The sequence below is a fragment of the Microcebus murinus genome, chromosome 16 (assembly GCF_040939455.1).
Source record: "Microcebus murinus isolate Inina chromosome 16, M.murinus_Inina_mat1.0, whole genome shotgun sequence".
NCBI lineage: Eukaryota > Metazoa > Chordata > Mammalia > Primates > Cheirogaleidae > Microcebus > Microcebus murinus.
In genome coordinates this window covers 13,065,624-13,090,690 of record NC_134119.1, presented here as the reverse complement: position 1 = coordinate 13,090,690, position 25,067 = coordinate 13,065,624, and the positions used below count along the sequence as shown (strand labels likewise).

The following is a 25,067-nucleotide window of genomic DNA, read 5'->3' as shown; positions in this document are numbered from 1 at the left end:
CAAAATGCCTCCTGGAAAAGCAGGCCAGGGAGCCATCAGCCTCTCGCCCCCCTCGGGCAGTCCTCAAAGGAAAACCAAAACGGGTTCCTGCCTCCCTGCCAAGATGCCAAGGGGGGCCCCTCTCGGTCCTTACCCTAAGAAAGGCCAAATGCGCTCCTAGCAGGCCACATGCCTGGATCTACCAACTTCCCGGCCCCTCCCCCACCGCGAGGCCTGCTAAACCTGTCAGTTAAACAAAAATCTGACTTCCGTATTAGTCTGCGATGCCTTCGGCTTCCTGCCTGTTAACCCTCTCTCGGACTCGGGGCCGGCTGGGAAAAAACTAGGCCCTGAGATCGCAGAAAAGGCCTGTGGAAAAATACCAGCTGCAGCTCTCCCGGCAGATGCAGAAAGAGAGAGAGGAGCCGCTGTCTCTCGCCTTTGCTTCCCAAGGAGGCGTGTACCTTCTGAATCCAGGGCACAGGCAGTGCCTCTCGGGCTGGGGAGCCATTGAAATCCGGAGGGAGGGAGAGACAGGGCCCGCTGGGCGAGGGAACAAGAAGCCCCATTATTAGTCAGGCCTACACCCGCAGGTTAGCCTCCCCGCCACAGTCGCCCCGTGTGTGCTTGGGGAACCGGCCCTCCGCGGGGGGCAGGCAAATCCCACGAGCCTCACGAGGCTTCCTGCTTCCATTCCTTCCCACGGAGGACGGCTCCCTGTCGTCCCCTAAGGCAGATGGAACAGCTATTTCACACACAGCTACGCCTGGCACCCGCTCCCCTCGGGCCCCCATCTCTGGCGCTGCTCCCCAGTAAAATATTAACTAGTTGTTCGGAGCTGCTTATAATTCTACCCATTTCCATAGTATTAGGAGGTCTTTGCCTGTTTCCTCCCCAAAGCTGCCTTTGTAGTTGGTCTGTGCCCAGAGAAAGAAAAGGCAAATCGAAAAGAACCTTAAAATGTCCAAGCTTGCTTTCTTTCCTCCTCCTTTTTTTAAAAGACAAGGTGCTTTAATTAATGAGATTTCTTAAAACAGCAAGCTGGAACAACAGACGCTAAATAAACACCATTCTTCAGAGGCTGCAGAAGGCTTGCAGAGCTGACGAGGCCATATGCCAGGAGGGAAAACTATGGAGCAATAAAGTCTCCCCTCTCCTCCTAAAATTAGGACTTGTGGGCCTTCGTGTCCCACACTGTTCCCACAAAGAAAACAAGGAGCTGATGGCTTGTCCTCCCTGCAACCCCCTCTCCCCCACGGACAACAGATGCCCACTGCGTGTACATAAATTCCTCCTGGCTGGGAATCTTACATCAAACAGACTCAGGACAGAGCCAGGAATCCAAACACGCCACGCTGCAAGGGCAGGGCCCTGACTTTATAGCTGTTGTTAGGGCTGCCCAGGCAAGATGCAGGGAGGGACAACTCCATGGCCACCCGGCCAGACAAAGGCCCTGCAGTCAGGACAACAGGCCTGGGCCTAACCAGAAGGGAGGGGCCTGCCTTTCCTGGGGGTGGAAACCTGTACAGGGAGACCACATGGGGGGACAAGGGACAGAGGCCACAGCTGACCAGCCTGTGTCCCCCCCCAGCTGTGTGGGCACCGGACCATATGGATACTGTTTGTTTCCGCGGATGTTGCTTTGGGGAGAACAAGCAGGACTGTGGGGCTGGTGGGTCGGATCTCGCGTGCAGTTCGCTCCACAACCTGATGAGGAAATGAAATATGCCGCTGGTGCTCGGTAGATTTAAACCTGGGATTAAAGCTTGTTGCATAAGCAGCTGCAGCATCCTCCCCTCCCTCCCTTCCTCCCTCTGATCACTTGATCACTAGAAATGTTTTCTGGGGCAAAGAGCAGGAAGCCGCTGGCTTATTCTGGCAGCTCTGCTCTGTTTGAGGAATGCTACTGGCATTCGGGTAGGTCTGGGGTTATCTGGAAAATGGCAATTCGGCTGGGGACAGAGACAAAAGTATGGCGGCAGATGGAACCCTGGGAGGAACACAGATTTTAAAGGAAGCCTGGGGCAGGCCTACTAACGGCCCCTGGGCTTGATGGAATGTGGCAGATAAGTAGGAAATAAAGAAAACAGAATGTTGCAGGCCTCCACCTAGAGATCCGTTCAGTGGCTCTTCTCAAAGCCCCACAGCAATGAGCAGTCCCAGCAGCTACTACCAAATCAGTGCTTTATGGAGACTGATTCCATGAGGTAGGGAGTATTGTTAGAAACCTGGAACGAGGCCCAGAGACGTGAAGTGAGCTGCCCAAGGTCACACAGCTGGCAAGTGCCAGAGATCACACTTTTCCAATGCAGTTATGACTTCATATCCCTAAACTTTGTACCTTCACCTGCCTCTAAAGAAACAAAAACAAAGCAGAACACAGAAACAATGAACACAGCAGAAACAATGAGGCTAAAATCTACAAACAGCAACTGTGTGGCCTGTGTCCTCTTTTAGGAGGTTGACCCTTTTGAGGCGGGTTCTAAGCCCAGCATAATGGAGCTGGGAGACTTCTGGATTAGACTCATTCAAGCCCCTTCATTACAGACTGAGGCCGAGAAGGTTCCTCTCTGCCTGCACACCTCCAACAAGGTGTCAAGGCGAGCACTTTGCCATCCCTAAAATTAGGCTTTTATATTCCTTGAAACCAGAGGTGAGTTTGCCCCCCACCAGGGGACCTTGAGCAGTGCCTGGAGACTTTTGCATTGTCACAACTGGACGATCCACGCTATTGGCATCTACCGGGTGAAGACCAGGGTCGCTGCAAAACATCCCACATGCAAAGGACAGCCCCCCACAGCAAGGAACCATCCAGTGCAAAATGTCTGGAGTGCCAAGGTTGGGAAATCCCAGCTTACATGAAAGGGAAGGAAAAAACTCAATCGTTGTACCTCTGGATAGAAAAGCCAACACAGGTCTAAACAAGCAGGTTCCTTGGTGATATTAATAAGCAATGAGCTAATAAAAATAGATTAAAACGTGTCTCTGTTAATATTCCCAGGGGTTGGGAAGAATCGGGGGACACAGTCAAGCAGTAGGAAGCCAGGCAGAGAGTGTCTGTCGCAGTAATAACGCCGGTCTCAAAGAAGAGGCAGGGCTGGCTGGCCCCAGCCCCCTTCCCCAGGCGCCCTCCCAGCCCGGGCCTGGCCTGGCTGAAATGGCTCTCCAACCCCGCTGGCCCGCAGCCAGGCAGGCAGCAGGAGAAGGACCCGGCCTGCTGCATCCCCGAGATAGCCTGTTCCAGATAGCCTGCTCCCTGCGATGAAAACAAACACACTTGCAGTTATCTGCCTCCAGCTAGCAGCAGGCCTTGAGACCGTTATGCAAAACGCACAGGATTGAGGCAGGGAAGTGTTTTAAATACTGTGTTTTGTTTTGTTCCTTTTGGGCCAGTTAGAACCGAGGCTAACTTCGGGCTCAGTGGCAGAAGGGCTCACCTTCAGAGCAAGGAGCTGATTCTGCCCAGGCAGACAGGACTCCGCCTTCCCTTGGAGGAGATATCTGCTCTGGGAGGGACTGGCAGGATTAGACACATGGCGGGAGGGAAAACAAAAAGGGCTGGTGGAAAGGGCATGGGGTGTGATCCGCGCCCCACCAGGCAGATGGCCACCGCGTGGGTGGGGAGAGAGGATGAGAGGGACACAGGAGCAAAATGAAAATGAGAAGGAGGAAAACTCAGGACCTGCTTTTTTTCCTTTTCTCCCTAGCAATCACTACTATGGACAGAAGACAACATTTCTTTTTTTTTTTTGAGACAGAGTCTCATTTTGTTGCCCAGGCTAGAGTGAGTGCCGTGGCGTCAGCCTAGCTCACAGCAACCTCAAACTCCTGGGCTCAAGCGATCCTCCTGCCTCAGCCTCCTGAGTAGCTGGGACTACAGGCATGCGCCACCATACCCGGCTAATTTTTTCTATATATATTAGTTGGCCAATTAATTTCTTTCTATTTATAGTAGAGATGGGGTCTTGCTCTTGCTCAGGCTGATTTAGAACTCCTGACCTTGAGCAATCCACCCACCTCGGCCTCCCAGAGTGCTAGGATTACAGGCGTGAGCCACCGCGCCGGCCAGAAGACAACATATTTCTGTTTGTCTCTCTCCCACTAGTCCTGGGGTTCTCAGGGGAAGATATTTTGTGGGGGATATTTTGCCCCCCAAGGGGGCAATTGCCCTTTTCTGGAGACATTTTGAGTTGTCTCATCTGCAGGGGGGGGATGCTGCTGGTGCCTAGCAGGTAGAGCCGGGACACTGCTGAACATCCTGAAGTGCAGGGTCAGCCCCGCAACAGAGTTAGCCAGCCCCAAATGTCAGTCCAGCTGAGGACTGAAAGCTTGCCAAGGCAATCACCTTGTCATCCGGTCCTCAGGGTCCAACACGTGCCCGATCCGTATCAGAGCTCACCTCCCTACCTGGATGGTTGCAAGAGTGCCCTACCTGAGCCCTGTTTCTGCCCCTGCAAATGCTTGTGCACGTGCACACACTGCACACACGACACCACACAGGCTGCCAGTGATGCCTTTAAAGCACAAGTCAGACCCTCTGGTCAAAACCCATCAGGAGGCCGGGCGCGGTGGCTCACGCCTGTAATCCTAGCACTCTGGGAGGCTGAGGCGGGTGGATTGCTCGAGGTCAGGAGTTTGAAACCAGCCTGAGCACAAGCGAGACCCCGTCTCTACTATAAATAGAAAGAAATTAATTGGCCAACTAATACATATATATAGAAAAAATTAGCCGGGCATGGTGGCACATGCCTGTAGTCCCAGCTACTCGGGAGGCTGAGGCAGGAGGATCGCTTGAGTCCAGGAGTTTCAGGTTGCTGTGAGCTAGGCTGACGCCATGGCACTCACTCTAGCCTGGGCAACAAAGCGAGACTCTGTCTCAACAAAACAACAACAACAACAAAAACCCATCAGTGACACCCATCTCACTCCCAACTCCCCAAAAATGGCCCGCCAGCCTCCCCACTGGCTCAATCCATTTCCCACCCTCCCAGGGCTCACTCTGGTCATCCAGCTGTCCTATCCACCTGATAACCTGTTGCCTGCCTCCTCGGGGTCTTTGCACTTGACCTGCTCTGCCCTCTCTTACCCTCAGCCGGTGTGCCCACTTCCCCAAACCACCCAACACCAAGCCGCTTCCTCCTCTGGGCCCCAGCGTGTCTGCGTCTTCCTGCCTGCACGGGGAAGGATTCCCGGCACCCGCCACGGCATGGCTTTTGCTGCACGTCTGATGCCTTCCCACCTGAGCCCCGGCTCGGCAGCCAGCCCCGAGTCTCCTGCCCCTTGAAGCTTCTCCTCCTTCCCCACATCAAGCAGCAGAACCATGAAGTGGTCGCTGTGCGGCTGCTGGGTCTGGGTGCGAATCCCAGCTGCCCCCTCGCCAGCTGTGCAGCCTTGCTTGAGGTGCTGAGTTCTCTGTGCCCCGACTGCCCCACCGCACATCAGGAGCAACAGTGACACCCGCCTCGAAGCACTGGCTAGATCCTCCCGATCCAGCGCTTGTAGCAGCACGGCAGAGCCCACGATCATTAGTTGCTGTTACCATTTCCCTCTCGGCTCACTCTACAAAAAAGGTATTTTCTGGATGCTTCCAACTTAGTTTTCTTCTTTCTTTCATCGTCAACCCTTCCAAGGGAGGATAATGGTAAATACCGATAGCTGACACGTTACAAGCCCTGTCAGGTACAGTTTTAAACATGTTACATGAACTAACCCATTTATCCTCATAATTCCACAAGGCAGGCACCATTATAACCAACAACCCCATTTCCTACATGAGGAAACTGAGGCAGGCACTATTAACAGTCCCATTCTACTAGGAAATCTCTTGCAGTCTCTTCTGCCTCACTACTCCCCCATTCCTTAATGTCTATTAATTGTTTTACTCAGAAGTCACCATGCCACCGATGATAAGGGACTGGTTAAATTAAGTGTCCTGTCACACAACAGAACACTACGCAGCTGTGAAACAAGAATATGGAAATTCAGCTGGGCAAGGTGGCTCACGCCTGTAATCCTAGCACTCTGGGAGGCCGAGGCGGGTGGATTGCTCAAGGTCAGGAGTTTGAAGCCAGCCTGAGCAAGATCGAGACCCTGTCTCTACTATAAATAGAAAGAAATTAATTGGCCAACTAATATATATAGGAAAAATAAGGCGGGCATGGTGGTGCATGCCTGTAGTCCCTTTAGAACAAGGGTTCTAAAATAGCTCAAAAACAATGAAAATTGCAAGTAACCCAATGGGTAAGGTAGACAGGATACACAGTAACAATTTTTTGCTCATTTCACAAATTTTTCTAATGTTACATTTATTAATCTATTGAAGAAGTATATGTTTGCATGGTTGAAGTTCAAAAGGTATAAAAGGGTTAGCTAGGCACAATGGCGTGTTCCTGTAGTCCCAGCTACTCAAGAGGCTGAGAAAGGGGAGAAGCGCTTGAACCCAGGAGTTTGAGGTTAGCCTGGAGAACATGAGACCCCATCTCAAAAAGATAAAAAATAGATTAATGGTGAAAATCTCCCTCCCATCTTAACCCCCTGCCACCTGGTAGCCCTTGCTTGCAACCATTGTTAGTAGTGTCTTAAGTATGCTTCCAAGAGATTCTATGCATGATAAGCAAACATGTTAAGAAAACACACACCACATACACAGAGGCTTGCCTATAAAACCCCACAAAAACAACTGATACTATATTTCACAGACTGTTTTTGTTTTCAACAATGTGTCTTAGAGATTGCTCTGTATCAATCAGTACATAAGAGTTTCCAGATTCTTTTTTTTTTTGAGTCAGAGTCTCGCTTTGTTGTCCAGGCTAGAGTGAGTGCCGTGGTGTCAGCCTAGCTCAGAGCAACCTCAAACTCCTGGGCCCAAGCGATCCTCCTGCCTCAGCCTCCCAAGTAGCTGGGACTACAGGCACACACCATCACACCCAACTAACTTTTATATTTATAGTAGAGATAGGGTCTCACTCTTAGGCTGGTCTGAAACTGATAAGCTCAAGCAATCCTCCCACCTCAGTCTCCCAGAGTGCTAAGATTACAGGCTTGAGATACTGCACCTGGTATTCTTGAAAAGTAATTTGGGGGGGGAATGTCACCCCTAACCTTCAAGGAGGAACCTCAGCAGGTGAGTCTTGGTTCTACTGTTCCTTGATCTCTTGCTAACATTTGATGCCGGATGCTTGTGGGTTTCCAGAACACGCCCAGCCCAGCAACTCCAGCTCTCTGACTCTATTCCTTCTTTCCTGCCATCAGTGCTCCCTGTCTGGGCATTGAGTGATGCTGATGCCCTTGCAGGCAGGCTCTGGAACTTGCCTGTTGTGTTGTGGAAGGGACGGGGGAAAGGGGATCCTAAGGGGGGTTTTAAGCTTCCTCCCTAACAAATTCTCCCTGACTACCTATGAGAATTTGTATGAGTCATTTAACCTTTTCGTGCCTCAGTTACCATATCCATAGAGTGGGGATTATAGTCCTCACCTCAGAGTTGTGAGGATTACTTAACACAGAGCGCATGCTCAAGAGTGTGAGCTGTTTCTTCTCTACTTAAACCCTTTTCATGCAATGATTTCATCCGCTGCCGCAGCAGATTCCAAATCTAACCACCCAGGTCCAGCCTCTCCCGAGCCCCAGATCTACGTATTTAACCACTGCTGTTGATCCAGACAGTCCACAAATATGTTCGGAGCCCCTCCTCTCCCTCTAAGTGCCAAACTTACTGCCTGCTGCTGCTGCGTTCCAGGAGCCGACAGCTGAGCAGAGCAGGCAACAAGCAATTAAACACACACAAGAATAAGATAAAGGTCAGGTTAAGACTGATCGCTATGCTACAGAGAAAAACAAAGCAGGGGAAAGGGACAGGGGAGGGCCAGGGAGTGGAAAGTAAGGATCTGCTTTGGATTTGGAGGCAGTAGGTTCCAAAGAGGCTGTGACATTGGACTGAAGAACACAGAATCTTCCAGGTGGAGGGAAGAGGAAGTACAGAGGCCCTGAGCAGGCCTGAGCCTGGCAGCTTGATGTTTCAGAGGAATGAAAAAGGCCATGTGTGGCTGCCATGCAGAGGACCTGAGCACAGAGAGGAGGGCAGAGACAAGGTCACTATTTCCTCCACCATCCCTCCATTGCTCAGACTCAGAATATTCCAGAATGTTCTTTACCTTCCCATGCCCACTCTTCTCCACGTCTAATCCACACCATCCTTGAGCCTACCGCAAATGGCAGGCCCACAGAAAGATAATTAAGACGTGTACACACAGGACCCAAGCTACTTAGTCATCGCTGAAGATGGCTGTGCCACTGCCTGGCTGCAGAACCCCAAATGATTTCCCAAACCCTCTACACCTGCTTCTCCACCCATACACTAGGAATGCTACTTCCTAGTTCTCAGGGCTCCACTGAAGAGTCAGGAATGAATGGCTATGAAAACACCTGCTCTTGAACACAAAGCATTCAAAACAATTGCTGGCCACAATCACTTTCGCTGCCCCCTTCCAAAAAACCTGCAGCAATTCTCCAGTAGTTCTTACACAAAACCCTGACTCCCCCATTAAGGCCTAGTTCACACCTGCCTCCTCACCTGACTTACCTGCTTCACCTTCCTCCATGTTCAGGGAAGCTGGAGCGCTCACCTGTTTCAAAGCATCACACTGCCCCCCCAAACCTGGATACCCCCTTTCCCTCAGGGCTCTGCCTATTGAAATAACACCCACCCTTTAAATCCCAGGTGTCACCTCATGTGGAGTACCTTTCCTGACTTTTCACCAGGAAGCCTTCTTGGCTCCTTGCCCCTGCGAGTGTGACTTCTCTGGGTGGGTGGCTAAGGGACCTCTCATCCTCCGCTCTCCTAAGCAGTCCCTGTGTAGTGCTCTGGCCTGGGTCAACAGAGTCGCCCCACAGGGGGTTGCTTCAAATCTTGACTCCCCCTTTACTCACAGCCCTCATGCCCACCGTCAGCTTGTACCCCAACCCCAAGGGTACAAGCTGAACGTGGCTCCTCTGCTCTGTCATTTCCAGCCCTTCAGCGGGTGCCAGTGTCCCCGCCCACCCAGAACTGCTACTGCCTTCCACTCACACTCTCAGTGCTCCATCTTCCTGCACTTTGGAATCGCCTGGGGGTCAGGCATGGTGGCTCACGCCTATAATCCTATCTCTCTGGGAGGCTGAGGCTAGAGGATCTCTTTTTTTTCCTCTTTTTTTTGGAGACAGAGTCTCACTGTGTTGCCCAGGCTAGAGTGAGTGCCATGGCGTCAGCCTAGCTCACAGCAACCTCAAACTCCTGGGCTCAAGCAATCCTCCTGCCTCAGCCTCCCGAGTAGCTGGGACTACAGGCATGCGCCACCATGCCCAGCTAATTTTTTCTATATATTTTTAGTTGGCCTATTGGTTTCTTTCTATTTTTAGTGGAGACAGGGTCTCACTCTTGCTCAGGCTGGTTTCGAACTCCTGACCTTGAGCAATCCACCTGCCTCGGCCTCCCAGAGTGCTAGGATTACAGGCATGAACCACCTCACCCTGCCAGGAGGATCTCTTGAGATCTGAAGTTGGAGACCAGCCTAAGCAAGAGCAAAACCCCCATCTCTATTCAAAATAAAAATCAATCAATCAATAAATAAATAAGGAAAAAAATAAAATAGAATCACCTGGGGACTCTGCCCCAATTTCACTGGTGTGCACGAGCCCCCAAGGGTTGCACTGTGTACGTGGTCAGGCTGAGGCCCTGTTCTCCCTGGCCCCTGCCTCCCCTCCTGTCCTCTTGGGCTCTGCCCCACACACAGCCAGGGGGATCCTGTTAACAAGGAGATGTCACCTGCCTGCTCAAACAGTCCGTGAGCAGCTCTGTTCATAAGGACCAAAACGTGAAAATAATCCCAATGTCCATCAACGGATGAGCCGATAAAGAAAATGTGGCCCATCCACACGGGGACCATTTCTCAGCCGTAGAGAGGAAGTAAGTACTGATCCGTGCTACAGCACGGATGAACCTCATGCAAGAAGCCAGACACGAAAAGCCATGCATTGTAGGGTCCCATCTGTACCGAACATCCAGAATAGGCAGAAAGTAGGTTGATGGTAACCAGGGACTAGGGAGAGGCAGGATGAAGTACTGGGTTTCCTTTTAGGGGATGAGAAAGTTCTGGAAACAGACAGTGGTGGTGGTTGCACAGCATTGTGAATGTTCTTAAAGCCACTGGATTATACACTTTAAAGCAGTAAATTTTACATTATGTGTACTTTACCACAAATTTAAAAGAACATCCACGGCCTTCTCTTCCCACTGAGGACAAAATCGCAGCGCCTGCACATGCCCTCCTCCCAGGAGCTACCAACGGCGTGGCGTGGCAGGGCCAGCTCTGCACCCTAAACTCCTGCCAGCTCGCTCTACCCCAAGCACCTGTCTGCCACCTTGCTGTTCTTCAATGCAACTTTCCCTCTTTTATATCTCCCCTTTGACCTTGAAGTTTGTATTAATAGATATTTTTATTTGTTCTCAAATCTCCCCTGCTGTATTATAAAGTCCATGAGTTTAGAATTGTGTCTTACAGCTCTAATCCAGGCCCCCTCCGGCAGCACCACGCATATAATGGGAATTCAGTGTTTGTTGAATGACTAACCGGTTGCCCAATATATATGGTTACCTCCCCTTTCCAGCATCATGCCATGTCCTCACACTTTCCTGTCATAAATCCCACCCTTCCATTCCCCTGCTCAAAAACCTCAATAGCTTCTCATGACTTTATTTATTTGTTTATTTTAATTAATTAATTAATTTATTTATTTATTTATTTTTTGAGACAGAGTCTCACTTTGTTGCCCAGGCTAGAGTGAGTGCCGTGGTGTCAGCCTAGCTCACAGCAACCTCAAACTCCTGGGCTCAAGCGATCCTCCTGCCTCAGCCTCCCAAGTAGCTGGGACTACAGGCATGCACCACCATGCCCGGCTTATTTTTTCTATATATATTAGTTGGCCACTTAATTTCTTTCTATTTATAGTAGAGACGGGGTCTCGCTCTTGCTCAGGCTGATTTAGAACTCCTGACCTCGAGCAATCCGCCCTCCTTGGCATCCCAGAGTGCTAGGATTACAGGCATGAGCCACCGGCGTCCGGCTTGTAAATGAAGTTTTAGAAGAACACGGCCACATGTTAACTTATTGTCTGTGCCTCTTTTGTGCTGCAATGGCAGGGTCGAGTAGGTGCAGCAGAGACATACGGCCCACAACGCCTGAAATATTTACTATCTGGCCCTTTACGGAAAACATTTGCAACCCTCATTTTGGAAGAAAATCCTGCTGCTCTGGACCTAGTGGGCAGAGCCCTGTCTGTGCTGGTCCCTACTCTCAGGTCTCACATCAGCGACTCCCCTGTACCCCCTCCTTTTGCTGCCAACACTGGCCTTCCTACTCAGCTCGAACTCAGCCTCTCCAAGCTTGATCCCCCACTTCAGGTCCTCTGCACCTCCAGAGCCTCTGCCTGGAACACCTTCATTCTCTGGGTGGCTCCCTTCTCACGACACAGGTCCTACTGCAATGTCACCTCTTCCAAGAGGCCTTTCCTGACCACCCATCTGACACCAACTCCCTTACACTTTCTGATGCATCACGCTGTTATTTCCTTCTTAGGACTTAGCCCAATGCATATGCATCTTATTTTTTTGATTACTTACTTTGTATCTGTGTGCAAAGGCATGGACTTTGTGTATCCTCTTGACCAGTGTTCCCTGGCCTGCACAGTGCCTGGGGCGTAGCAGTTGCTCAATAAATACTCGTCCAATGAATGACATCTTCTTCTTACACAAAGTAGTTTCTACATAAGATCTCCAGTAGCTCAACCACCACCATAATTGGGATTTTGCACCTTCTTGCACAATCTATTAGGTTGAACCATTCACAAAAGTTACCATTTGTATATGAACTTAAAAAGTCTAATACTGCCCTTCAACTCTTCACTGCACCCCAACCACACTGACTTTCTTTGGGGTCCTGGAAACATACCAGCCGTCTCCTGCCACGCCACGCTGCCACGCCACGCGAGTGCCCACTCCTGGGTCTTTGCATTTGCTCCTCCTCCTGCTTGAGATTCAGGACCAAATGTCACCTCTTCCAGGAGGACCTCTGCCATCGATCACAGCATGCCACGGTTTCCTTTCCTTCCCAGCACTTACTTAGCACAATGTAAACTCGGGCGTCGTATTTGCTTTTCAGAGCAGCAAACTTGTCATTCACAGACAGTGGCTCATCCCCGGAGCCTAGAGTAGGTCCTGCACTCGGGAGTCTCTCAACATCTGCTGATTTGAGTGATTATAAATTCCTTGAGCTTCGGTATATACTTTTAAAAACAGCTTGCTTATTACTGAGTACAGTAAGCTTAATATGGCCTTGTTGATTGCTACGTTGCTGGAGTGACTTCTGGCTTTAGCCCCTTTGGGCAGCCACTCCTGCCTCCACCCCACTCCTCGTTGTTATGACAACAACAACATCCTCGCCAGCATCACCATCTTCGCCTTGTAAGAGTGGCTTGCACTCACTGAGGCTTACCATGTGTCAGGCACTGTTCCAGACACATTTTGTGTATAAATTAATTGAATCCCCCCAATAACCCTAAGAGGCAGGTACTAGTAGTAGTATTACCCTCATTTTACAGTTCAGTAAACCGAGGTTCAGAGAGATGAAGTCGTTTACCCATCTGAAAAAGCTAGACATTCATAAGAAAAATGTAAGCTAAGCCCTCTTAGCCTATAAAATCCCAAGAAACCGATAGTGTAGAGAACCAAATTAGACAGGAAATACTTAAAGGCCATCGGGAACCAATTTATCAACAACAAGAAAAACACACCAAAGACCAAATGAAAACCCCAGACGCAGGGCAATGTGATCAAAACTCAACCCATGCTCTCAGGCCCCCAAACTTTGCTCCCTCCCAGTGTTTCAATCTACCTGGTGCCACAAACTACAAATCTGGATGCCACCCTTGACCTCTGCTCCCCATCTCCCATCCTGAAGATGGGACTTACCTTCCGAGCGGCTGCCGCGGCCGACTCCGGTGGCGTAACTCCATGGTGCAGAGGTGCCTCGCTGCAGAGGCCCCGGTATCTGTTTTCCGGCTGGAAGGGAACAGCCTCCCCACCAGGACTCCGCTCCCATCCCCCACCCTCAGCCGCTGGAGGGATCTTTTGAAATTTCAATTTGGACCTGGTCCTATCCCCATCTCCCAACCCCCACCTCCACAGCCCTTCAAAGGTTTCCCATTGTTCTCATGCAAGTCTCGAATTCTTAACCCTGCCTTAGGGGGCCTGAGGGATTCCCTTCTCCTGCCTTGGCTCCAGGCTCCGAGCTGGGCTGCCTGAGTGCAAACCTGTCTCTGCCATGCACTCACTGTGTTACCTGGTGTAAGGAACTGAACGTCGCTGGGCCCGTAAAGTGGGGGTAACAGCACCTCCTAGAGCATCGTCAGCATGAAATTAGTTCCTGTAGTGAAAGTACTTAGGGAGCACAGTGTGTTGTACCAGTTAGCCATTCTTGCTGCTGTTGTTACAGGTAACTCCTACTCAACCTTCAAAAACCCAACACCAAATTCATTTCTTCAGGGCAGCCTTCCTAGACCCATTTCCCAATAAATCAGATCCTCCTGTTATATGTGTTGCCCTTATGGTGCTTATGGCAATCATAATTTAGTACTTGATACATGTTTAATTTCTGGTTATAATTCTCATGATTGGTTTCCTGTTTCCAGTCGTTTTGTTCAATGAGGTACCTTTCTGGCACACATTAGGTGCTCAAAAATAATTTGGTAACTATTGGACCAGGGAATGGCTGAATCAAGGAATCTCTAATCTCTAAAATCTCTAATTTTTCAAGTGAAAGATTTAAGAAAATCGACTCTTAAAGAGGTTGCAAGAAAACGGAAGCCTGCTGGGGGTAACCGGGTTACAAAAGGAAGCTGCAAAGATTCCTACATAAAGCCAAACCCGGCCTGAGGGCGGCAGTGCAGGGGCTGGGTTAGCCCAAGAGCTGACTACTTAATATTCACAGCAAGCGGCTCAAACAAAGGAGACAGCTGAATTCCCCAGGGAGCTCAAGGCCTAATGCCCAGCGCTGAAGGCAGAAGTGGTGGATTACTCTGGGGAGGGAAGCATGCAGCCACAGAAATCACCCGGAATTCTGGGCCTTCCCATCCCTGCACCTTCTTGCTGCTCTCTTACCCAAACTGCCTGTCCCCAATCCCTCAGCTCACCAGCAAATGGACGGCGACTCCCCCCAAGGCCTATTGTCCGAGCCATAGCCCAGCCTCCGCCAGCCTGACGCCACACCCCTGTAGGGTGGCCAGGCTTAGCAAATACAGACACTGGCTGCTCAGTTCCATCTGAATTTCAGGCTGGGCAGGCACAGGGGCTCACACCTGCAATCCAAGCACTCTGGGAGGCCAAGGCAGGAGGATTACTTGAGGCCAGGAGTTGGAAAGCAGCCTGAGCAAGAAAGAATCACCATCTCTACAAAAATTAGAAAATTTAGCCGGAAATGGTGGCATGCACCTGTAGTCCCAGCTACTCTGGAGGCTGGGGCAGGAGGATCCCTTAAGGCCAGGAGTTTGAGGTTGCAGTTGAGCTATGATGACACCACGGCACTCTAGTGACAGAGAAAGCCCCTGTCTCAAAAAAAAATTGTTTTTGAATTTCAGATAAACAAGAATCAATTTTTTAGTATAAGTACATCCTATATTAATCTGGCACTTCTAATTCTCTTGTCCCATTAAACCCTCCCCAGCAGTTTCTTCTCACAGTTACCTTTCTACCTGGCAGTCCTGAGCCTCCTTGGAAGAGAGACTCACTCCCTTTGACCTCTGGGTAAGGGAGATCCCGACACCAGCCACTTAGGGTGGGGTAAGAACTGGAAGAAAATGAGCCACCCAGCTCTCAGCGCACAATAAAGACTCCATCGGGAGCAACTACTACTGCCATCCTTCTGATCTGCTGTCCCCCAGGGGCCTCTCACAGATCTGTCTGAGTTATACCCATTTTACGGTGGAGGAAAACTGAGGGCCTGCTATTGAGTGGGAGGGCTGAGAAGCAAAGTCCCTGGTCTTGGGCTTTTCCTGCTAAAGCTCTTCTTGAGTCTGTATCCGATGTGAATGCACAGGAAACTGTGGCTACACGGGGGCAGCTAGTCTTTGGCTTCACCCACGGACTCTTGGGGCCCAGCACAGTGCTTGGCCGGTTGTAGGTGCTCCATAAACACTTGCAGAACTCGCGAATGCAAATCCAGAGTTTCCACGACCTGGTAAGAGAGCACAGGCTCGTGCTCACACTCTCCCTCTGTCTCCCCCGGAACCCCGCCCCATGTTCTGGGTCATGAACTCAGGTCTGTCCTCCTGTGCTTTCTCCATAGCCCCAACTACATGGCTTTTCGCCTTCGATGAAGCAAAATAACAAATATAGCTTCAAAAGGAAAGCAACTAGGCTATGGGAAAGTCAAAACAGCCACATTCTTTTCCAGCCAGGGACCTCGGAGAACTTGATTCCACAGGTTGCATTCAGCTTTCCTTAGACACCTATCATTCCCTCCTGCTGGCTGGCAGATCCCCTGAAACAATGCAGGATAAAGGAATTCCCTGGAGAAAAGGATTCTCGAGGCCGCAGGCATCCTCAAACTACAGCCCGGCCCCCGTGGGCCACATGAGGCCTGCGGAGGACATTTATCTGGCCCGCCGGGTGTTGTTGCCACGGCTGCCTGTCCTGCTTAGCAGCCGCTGGTCCCAGGCCCTTCCATGTGTGGAAGGTGTGCCGCACTCCCCAACGGTCTGAGGGACAGGGAACTGGCCCCCTGTTTAAAAAGTTTGAGGACCTCTGCTCTAGGGTCTCGGAAGAGATGTGTTGAATCTGAAGGAAATCAATATTTTACCCCAAAATATATTTCTTTGACCTATTTTGAGAGGCGGCCACAGGTCCAGCAGACAGAAGTAAAGCTGCAAAGCTGGTTTTTGTGGAGGGATTTGCATCTGTAGAGAATCTCTCCTTTTCCCCTGTTAATCAGTCTGCCTCCTGTGGGTGATTTTTGGGGGGCCAAGGGCCTTGGTTCCTGTTAATCCAACCCAGATAACCCTTCGAGGACACAGGGCCACCTAATCCGCACGCCGACCTCTCCCTGAGAGCCACCCACTAGGTGAGCAGGCGTGTCCGCCTGTCTGTCCTGAGATGCTGCTCCCTGCACCCAAGGTCAAAAACGAACGTTGGGATCTGACTTGGGGAGTTATTTTCTGTTTCTCACTTACGCTTTCTTTAGTGCCTGGTAGGGATGGGGTGGCCACGGAGGATGGTAAGGGAAGTTTGGACTTTGAGACCAATTTGATCAGGGCCCATGCTCGCTTATCATTAGCGGAAGTGACTTCCAGGAACTATTAGGCTCCTCAGGTTCTCACCTCTGGGGCGCCTGCCCCACAGCCTGTGCCTGCCCAGCTGTGCATCTCAGCCTGACCAGTGGACCCTTCTCCGTGGACTTCGCCCAACACCATGCTCACCTGGGAAGATCCTTCAGCTCAAAGGTCACCTCCTCAGAGAAGCCTTCCTTGATTGCTTTATCTAGAGGAGACACCCAGCCCCGCCCAGCAGTCACCCTCTAGGAAGTCACCCTGCTGTATTGTCCTGTGAGCACTCAAGCTCTCGTGACTGTCAGCAAAATGTCATCAGACTGTCAGCACCATGATGACAAGACCTTATCTGGCTTATTCATTCTGGATTCCCCAGGCGCCCCAGAAGGTGACCAGGCTCACCTGTAGGCACTGAGCCTTTTTTTTTTTTTTTTTTTTGAGACAGGGTAGAGATAGGGTCTGGCTCTGTTGCCCAGGCTGGAGTGCAGTGGTGTCATCATAGCTCACTGCAGCCTTAAACTCCTGGGCTCCAGCGATCCTCCCACCTCAGCTTCCCAAAATGCTCGGATTACAGGCCTGCACCATTACACCTGGCCTAATTTCTGTTGCTTTCAGCCACCCCTTTGTGGCACTTTGTTGCAGCAATCCTAGCAAACTAACACATCTGCTTTTTTTTCCTTTGTTGCTCTGATCACCACCTGCCACTGAACACATGCATTCATCTGCTTGCTCCCTGTGCCCACGCTAGAATACAAGTCTCTCGAGGCCAAGGTCTCCCATTCATGCATCTGAAGCATCAGAAAGCCAAGGATTTTCGTCTGTCACTTTCAGGGCTATATCTCCAGCACTTAATAGCAGGGCCTGGCATATCAGGCACTCAATAAATAGTTCTTGAAGGGAGGACTAAACGCCAGCCCTTGTAACAGATGCATGAATGGGAGACCTTGGCCTCAACAGAGAGACAGATAATAAACAAAACAATACAATAGGTAGTGTGCTCAGTGGTGCTGAGCGTTATGGAAAAAACACAGCAGGAAGTGAGACGGGGAGTTTGGGGTGGCTGGTCTGATAGTCAGTGTAGAGAGAGGCCTCCCTAAGAAGGTGACAGCTGAGCCAAAGGCCTGAATGGGCCGTGGGGAGGAGACTCGGAATATCTGGGGAAGAGCCATGCAGGGCAAGCAGTGGTTGCCAGCAGGGGGGACTGTGGCCTCCAGCGGACATTTGGCAATGTCTGGAGCTACTGGGCAAGTGCTCTGGCTCCCGGTGGGTGAGGCAGGGCTGCTGCTGACCAGCCTGCATACACAGGAAGCCCCGTAACAACTGTCCCGATCCAAATGGCCACAGCACCCAGGCCGAGCAGCCCCCAAGCAGGGGGCAGAGGAAGCCCCTGCCCACTGAGTGCCCACGTGGACTGGGTGTGGGAGGAACAGGGAGGAGGTCACTGTGCTGGAACATTCTGCTCTCTGGGAGGAAATAGCAGTGGGAAAGGTCAGAGGGCACTGAGGAAGGGGAGGAACAGGAAGACCTTTGAGGCCATTTTAAAGAGCTCAGTTTTTACTTCCAAACAAGACAGGAAGTCATTGGAGGCGCTTCAGCAGAGAAGAGACAGATTGATACGTTCTAGGAGGTTAACTCTGGCTATGGGGTCGAGAAAATCGACTGAAGGGGCTGGGGCAGGTGTAGGGAGACCAGTGAGGGGAGATGAAGGTGGCTGGGACCAGGGTGGAGGTGGACAGACAGGTGAGATTCTGGATCTGCTTGGACGACCCAGCCGGCCACGCCTGAGCAGGGTGGGAGAGGAAGAGGAGGCATGCATGACTCCAGGTCTTCTGGCCTGAGCAGCTGGGAGGCTGGCGTGGGTGCCGGCTGAGATGGGGACAGAGGTGGGAGGAGCAGCTTGGGGGAGGACGTGAGGGCACAAGCAGCAGTGAGTCATCGCAGTGCAGATGTCACGGAGGCAGGAGGATGATGGAGTGCAGGGGCAGTTTGGGCTGGAGGCATAAACGTGGGAGGCACCAGTATCCAGGCAGCGTTTAAAGCTGTGATATGTACGGGATGAGCTCACCTAGGACCGAGGGTGACAGAAAGAATCAGGTCCAAGGACGAGTCCTTGCAGCTCTCCCCAGGGAGAGCATCTGGCAATGACAATGAGCCAACTAAGATGACAAGAAGGTTCTGGTGAGATGAGAGGAGGATCGGGACAGAGGGGTGTCTGAGAACCCTAGGGAAAAATGTGTTTGACGGACAGGGTGACCCAACACATCAAATGCTCCTGAAAGGGCAGGTTGGCTGAGGTCAGATTTAGCAATGTGGCAGTCACAGGTGACCGGCACACTGAAGCACCTCCTGGTGACCTCAGGAAATGGTCACTTCAAGGCACATGAAAGGAGCAGAGAAGGGGAGACCTAGCCTAGCTCGGGCATTTTCCTAACTGTGTGACCTTGGAGACGTGCCCGCCTGCCCCAGTTACCCTGAGACACTGTTGTCAGGGTAGGTGAGATCACAAAAAGTGAAGACGCCCTCAGCCTTGTACACTGTGAAGTGCCTTCTAAGGGCCAGGTGTGATTGTTGCCTACTGAGCACTTAAGTAAAGACACTGCGCTGAAATGAAAAAACCTCTCAAGGTCACACCACTTCTGCTGACATCATTCAGCAGAGAACAGATGCAGAGTTCCCAGCCTTTCAAGAGTCGCACACCCTTTCAGCACGAGGTCCAAAACCTTACCGCGTCCTAACACAGACATAGTGCACGACGTAGTGCATATATTGTACACATCTGAAAACATTCTTTTGGGTAGGAAAGGCATGCGGAAGGTGAGGAATGGAAACAGTATAGAAATGTATCCAGGGAAAAACGAAGTCTCTCTCCCAGTGTGACCTTGTGATGCTCTCCCCAGAGGCAGTTACTGTTACCAGCTCGCAGGAAGAGCCTGTGCACATACGAGCTAGATACCTTCCCCCTCCTCCATTTCCGGCTGCATACGCTGCTGCCCTCCTCCCTGCTTTTTCCCACTCATCCGTGCACCTTGGAGAATCGCTCCCTATCAATGCACACAGATCTGTGTTATTCCTTCTAAGTGGCTGTAGAGTTGTATCCATCATGCAGCTGCATCATAATTAATTTAACCATCTATTGATGGACATTCGGGTTTTTTCCAGTCTTTGGCTATTATGAACAACGCAGCAATAAATATCCTTATTAATCTATCACGGATAAGGGTTATCTATAGGAAAAAATTCCTAGAAGTGGAATTGCTGGGTCAGTAGGTCTCTGTATGTTTAAGCTTTGGAGTGAATGGACACAGGGTGTATGTGTACTTAAAATTTGCTGTCATTGCCACATTACTGGTGTGTGTGCTTCTTGACTACGGATGAGAGAAGGTACACGAAGATGATTTTTTTTTTTTTTTTTTTTTGAGACAGAGTCTCACTTTGTTGCCCAGGCTAGAGTGAGTGTCATGGCGTCAGCCTAGCTCACAGCAACCTCAAACTCCTGGGCTCAAGTGGTCCTGCTGCCTCAGTCTCCCGAGTAGCTGGGACTACAGGCATGCGCCACCATGCCCGGCTAATTTTTTCTATATATATTAGTTGGCCAATTAATTTCTTTCTATTTATAGTAGAGATGAGGTTTTGCACTTGCTCACGCTGGTTTTGAACTCCTGACCTTGAGCAATCTGCCCACTTCAGCCTCCCAGAGAGCTAGGATTACAGGCGTGAGTCACCACACCCGGCCAGCAGAATAGACATTTATCAAACCCATACTGTATTGGCTCAGGGGTCAGCCCTTAGGACACACAAAGAGATATTCCTTAAAAAACCTACAGCCCAGGGCCAGGCACGGTGGCTCACGCCTGTAATCCTAGCACTCTGGGAGGCCAAGGCGGGCAGCTTGCTAAAGGTCAGGAGTTCAAAACCAGCCTGAGCAAGAGCAAGACCCTGTCTCTACTATAAATAGAATGAAATTAATTGGCCAACTAATATATATAGAAAAAATGAGCCGGGCATGGTGGCGCATGCCTGTAGTCCCAGCTACTCGGGAGGCTGAGGCAGCAGGATTGCTTGAGCCCAGGAGTTTGAGGTTGCTGTGAGCTAGGCTGATGCCACGGCACTCACTCTAGCCTGGGCAGCAAAGCGAGACTCTGTCTCAAAAAAAACAAAAATAAAAACCTACAGCCCAGGGGAAGGAGAAAACTCAAGCTGGAGATGCAGTAATATCTCCATAGAGAATTAAGTTCCAAATCCAGACAATAGTCGGGATGCCCATATGCCCAGTACTAGAGGAGCAGACACAGAACACTAGGTTTTGGCCTGGTGCGGCGGCTCACGCCTGTAATCCTAGCACTCTGGGAGGCTGAGGTGGGAGGATCTTTTGAGCTCAGGAGTTCGAGACCAGCCTGAGCAAGAGCGAGATCCCGTCTCTACTAAAAATAGTAAAAATTAGCCGGGCATGGTTGTGCACGCCTATAGTCCCAGCTACTCGTCAGGCTGAGACAAGAGGATCACTTGAGCCCAGGAGTTTGAGGTTGCTGTGAGCTGGGCTGATGCTACGGCACTCTAGCCCAGGTGACAGAGTGAGACTCTGTAAGAACACTTTTTTTGACCAGATATTGGATAAGCTCAGATGTGCAAGCCAACAGTAAAGGCTAACATTTGTGCTACTCTCCAAGAGCACCAGGCACTGGGCAAATAGTGTCATCTCAGAGCAATGTCCTCGGCTTGGAGCCATTGTTGTCCACTGGGGATACTGAGGTTCAGAGAGGCTCATCCCATGTCACACGGCATGTAAATGGCAGAATCAGGATGCGAAGGCTGTCCTCTCTGATACCAAAGCCCACTTGAAATGCATCGCCCTGCACCCAATGAGTACTTCCTGGAATGGGTCAGACTTGAGCTGGGAAAGACAGAACAGACTGAGAAAATAAGGAAGTACAATGAGGTCACTGCCAGAAAGGGAACACTCAAGTGATCAGACTCCTGGAGGTGGAAATAGTTCCTGGCCGAACGCCTGAGGTCTACATGCTGCAACAAAATGAACCTTGAAAACATTATGCTACATGAACTAAGCCAGACACAAAGGACAAACACTGTATGATGCCACTGGCATGAGACACCTAGAATAGGCAATTGCACAGAGGAAGAAAGTGGAGTGGCCATTACCAAGGACTTGGGAAAGGAGTAACAGGGAGTTAGTGTTTAATGGGCACAGAGTTTTAGTTTGGGAAGATGAAAATTTTCTAGAGATGGACGGTGGTGATGGTTGCAGGACAATGTGAAGGTACTTAATGCCACTGAACTGAACACTTAAAAATGGTTATAGTGGACCAGTCTAGGCAACATAGTAGGACCTCGTCTCTACAAAAAATAAAATTAGCCAGGTGTGGTGGCAGTCACTAGTAGTCCCAGCTATTCAGTGGGTGAGGCGGGAGGATTGAGGCTGCAGTGAGCTATGATGGTGCCACTGTACTCCAGCCTGGGCAACAGAACGAGACCCCATCTCAAAACAAACAAACAAAAAAACCCAAAGTTACAATGGAAATTTTTATATTATATTTATTTTACCAGGATTTAAAAAAAATCTTGAAGGCCGGGCGCTGTGGCTCACGCCTGTAATCCTAGCTCTTGGGAGGCCGAGGCGGGCGGATTGCTCAAGGTCAGGAGTTCAAAACCAGCCTGAGCAAGAGCAAGACCCCGTCTCTACTATAAATAGAAAGAAATTAATTGGCCAACTGATATATATAAAAAAAATTAGCCGGGCATGGTGGCGCATGCCTGTAGTCCCAGCTACCTGGGAGGCTGAGGCAGAAGGATCACTCGAGCCCAGGCGTTTGAGGTTGCTGTGAGCTAGGCTGACGCCACGGCACTCACTCTAGCCTGGGCAACAAAGTGAGACTCTGTCTCAAAAAAAAAAAAAAAAAAAAAAAAATCTTGAGAGTTAACCTTGCCTCCTTTTACACATGTGCTCAAACATACATGCACACACACACACACACACACACTTACAACCCAAACAGCAGGTCCTAAGGTCGTCCCTTCAAAATGAATCTGAGCCCAAGTGCTCCTCAGCACCCTCTCTGCTCGCCACCATAGCACAGGCCTGAGCCCACCTGGCCCCGCCAGACTGGGTGACTGTACCAGTCTCCTCGGTGGTGGACCCGCCCGCACCCTGGTGTGGCTGCAGTCTGTTCTCCACACCTCCACAGGGTGACAGGCAGATCAGGTTCCTCCTCTGCTCAGAATCCTCCTGTGGCTCCCACCCCACCTAGAGTGAGTTAGAACCTTTTTTTGTTTGGTTGGGTCTTTCTTTTTTTTGAGACAGGGTCTTGTTCTATCACCCAGGCTGGAGTGCAGTGGTGCGATCATAGCTCACTGTAGCCTCAAACTCCTGGGCTCAAGCAAGCCTCCTGCCTCAGCCTCCTGAGTAGCTGGAACTATAGGCATGTGCCACCACACCCAGCTAATGTTTTATTTTTTGTAGAGATGAGGTCTTGCTGTGTTGCCCAGGCTGGTATCGAACTCCTGACCTCAGGTGATCCTCCTACCTTCCCCTCATAGGTATCTGGGATTATAGGCATGAGCCACCACAACAAGCCTTAAAACTTTTAAAAGCTGGCTACAGTCCAACTACAATGCTAAGAAGGTTCTGCAGTGTAAAGGGGTGCCACTGAATTTGTAACTCTAGAAGGACCAGATAGTAACAAATCCCTTCAAGAATAAAGTTCAGGCCGGGTGCTGTGGTTCACCCCTGTAATGCTAGCACTCTGGGAGGGCGAGGAGGGAGGATTGCTTGAGCTCTGGAGTTCGAGACCAGCCTGAGCAATAGTGAGACCCCCTCTCTACTAAAAATAGTAAAAATTAGTCGAGTGTGGTGGCGCATGTCTGCAGTCCCAGCTACTAAGGAGGCTGAGGCAGGAGGATCGCTTGAGCCCAGGAGTTTGAGGTTGCTGTGATCTAGGCTGATGCCACCGCACTCTAGCCTGGGCAACAGAGTGAGACTCTGTCTCAAAAAAAAAAAGAAGAAAGTTCAGGCCGGGCACGGTGGCTCACGCCTGTAATCCTAGCAGTCTGGGAGGCCGAGGCGGGTGGATTGCTCAAGGTCAGGAGTTCAAAACCAACCTGAGCAAGAGCAAGACCCTGTCTCCACTATAAATAGAAAGAAATTAATTGGCCAATTAATATACATAGAAAAAATTAGCCAGGCATGATGGCACATGCCTGTAGTCACACCTACTCGGGAGGCTGAGGCAGGAGGATTGCTTGAGCCCAGGAGTTTGAGGTTGCTGTGAGCTAGGCTGACGCCACGGCACTCACTCTAGCCTGGGCAACAAAGTGAGACTCTGTCCCAAAAAAAATAAATAAATAGGCTGGGCGTGGTGGCTCACGCCTGTAATCCTAGCACTTTGGGAGGCCGAGGCAGGCGGATTGCTCAAGGTCAGGAGTTCGAAACCAGCCTGAGCGAGACCCTGTCTCTACCAAAAAAAGAAATAAATTAATTGACCAACTAAAAATATATATACAAAAAATTAGCCGGGCATGGTGGTGTATGCCTTGTAGTCCCAGCTACTCGGGAGGCTGAGGCAGTGGGATCGATGAGCCCCGGAGATTGAGGTTGCTGTGAGCCAGGCTGACACCACGGCACTCACTCTAGCCTGGGCAACAAAGTGAGACTCTGTCTCAAAAAAAATAAATTAAATAAATAAATAAATAAATAAAATAAAGTTCATACTCGTTTTTTCAACAACACATAAAGACCTTTAGCATGACTCAACATGCCCTACACAATCTGACCCAAGCCCCTTCTCTGTGACCTCATATTTTTCCCCCAACCTCCCCCAGCTTACCCCACTCCTGCCTCAAGGCACCTCCATCCTGTTCTCTCCTCACATCAAAGTCCTCAGGGCCTCAGGGCCTTTGCACTTGCCATTTCCTCTCCCTGGAATGCTCTTCCCCATGCATTTCTTTCTTCCTTTCTTTTTTTTTGAGACAGAGTCTCACTCTGTTGCCCAGGCTAGAGTGAGTGCCATGGCATCAGCCTAGCTCACAGCAACCTCCAACTCCTGGGCTCAAGCAATCCTGCTGCCTCAGCCTCCCGAGTAACTGGGACTACAGGCAAGCACCACCACGCCCGGCTAATTTTTTCTATATATCTGAGTTGGCCAATTAATTTCTTTCTATTTATAGTAGAGATGAGGTCTCGCTCTTGCTCAGGCTGGTTTTGAACTCCTGACCTCAAGCAATCCACCTGCCTTGGCCTCCCAGAGAGCTAGGATTACAGGTGTGAGCCACCTCGCCCGGCCCCCATACATTTCTTGGCACCCTTCCCTTCAATTTATTTAAGTTTCAGCCCAAGTGTCCCCTCCCTGGCAGTCTGTTTAAAATAGCTCCCCCACCTCCCTATCCACCCCCTTCCCCCCAAGTCATTCCATTTTCTTACCCTGCTTTTTCATATACTCACTGTTATGGGCTAGATTGTGCCCCTCAAGATTCCCAGGCTGCAGTCCTAACACCCCCCACCCTGAACTCCTTCCTTCCTGGTCCACTCACATCCGTCCCCACCCCCAGCTGCAGCGTGTTTCTCCCCGCTCAGTCAGAGCAGCCTGACAAGGGCGTTTCTCCTCGGCTGGAAACCTTTCCATGTCTTCTCATTGCACTTTGGATCTCATCCAAGATTCTTGAGGCAGCCTCCAAGGCCGGCCTAGGGGTCAAGAACCCAAATGCTGACTGGGGCCCAGCAGGTAGGG

General features: G+C 50.6%; 1 protein-coding gene across 9 annotated transcripts in view; it reads right to left on the bottom strand.

Moving 5' to 3' along the window:
• ZMYND8 (zinc finger MYND-type containing 8) overlaps positions 1 to 24,828 on the bottom strand; it is a 141,950-nt gene extending 117,122 nt beyond the window's left edge. For 3 of the 9 annotated variants that reach the window (XM_012742934.3, XM_012742951.3, XM_012742949.3), the window contains exon 1: positions 134 to 383. The gene's annotated coding sequence lies outside the window, so the exon portion shown is untranslated. Of the gene's footprint in view, positions 1 to 133; positions 385 to 24,781 lie in introns of those variants that run through there. The other 6 variants (XM_012742960.2, XM_012742961.2, XM_012742955.2 and 3 more) reach the window with 4 other exon arrangements.
• Between the last annotated feature and the right edge of the window lie 239 nt (positions 24,829 to 25,067).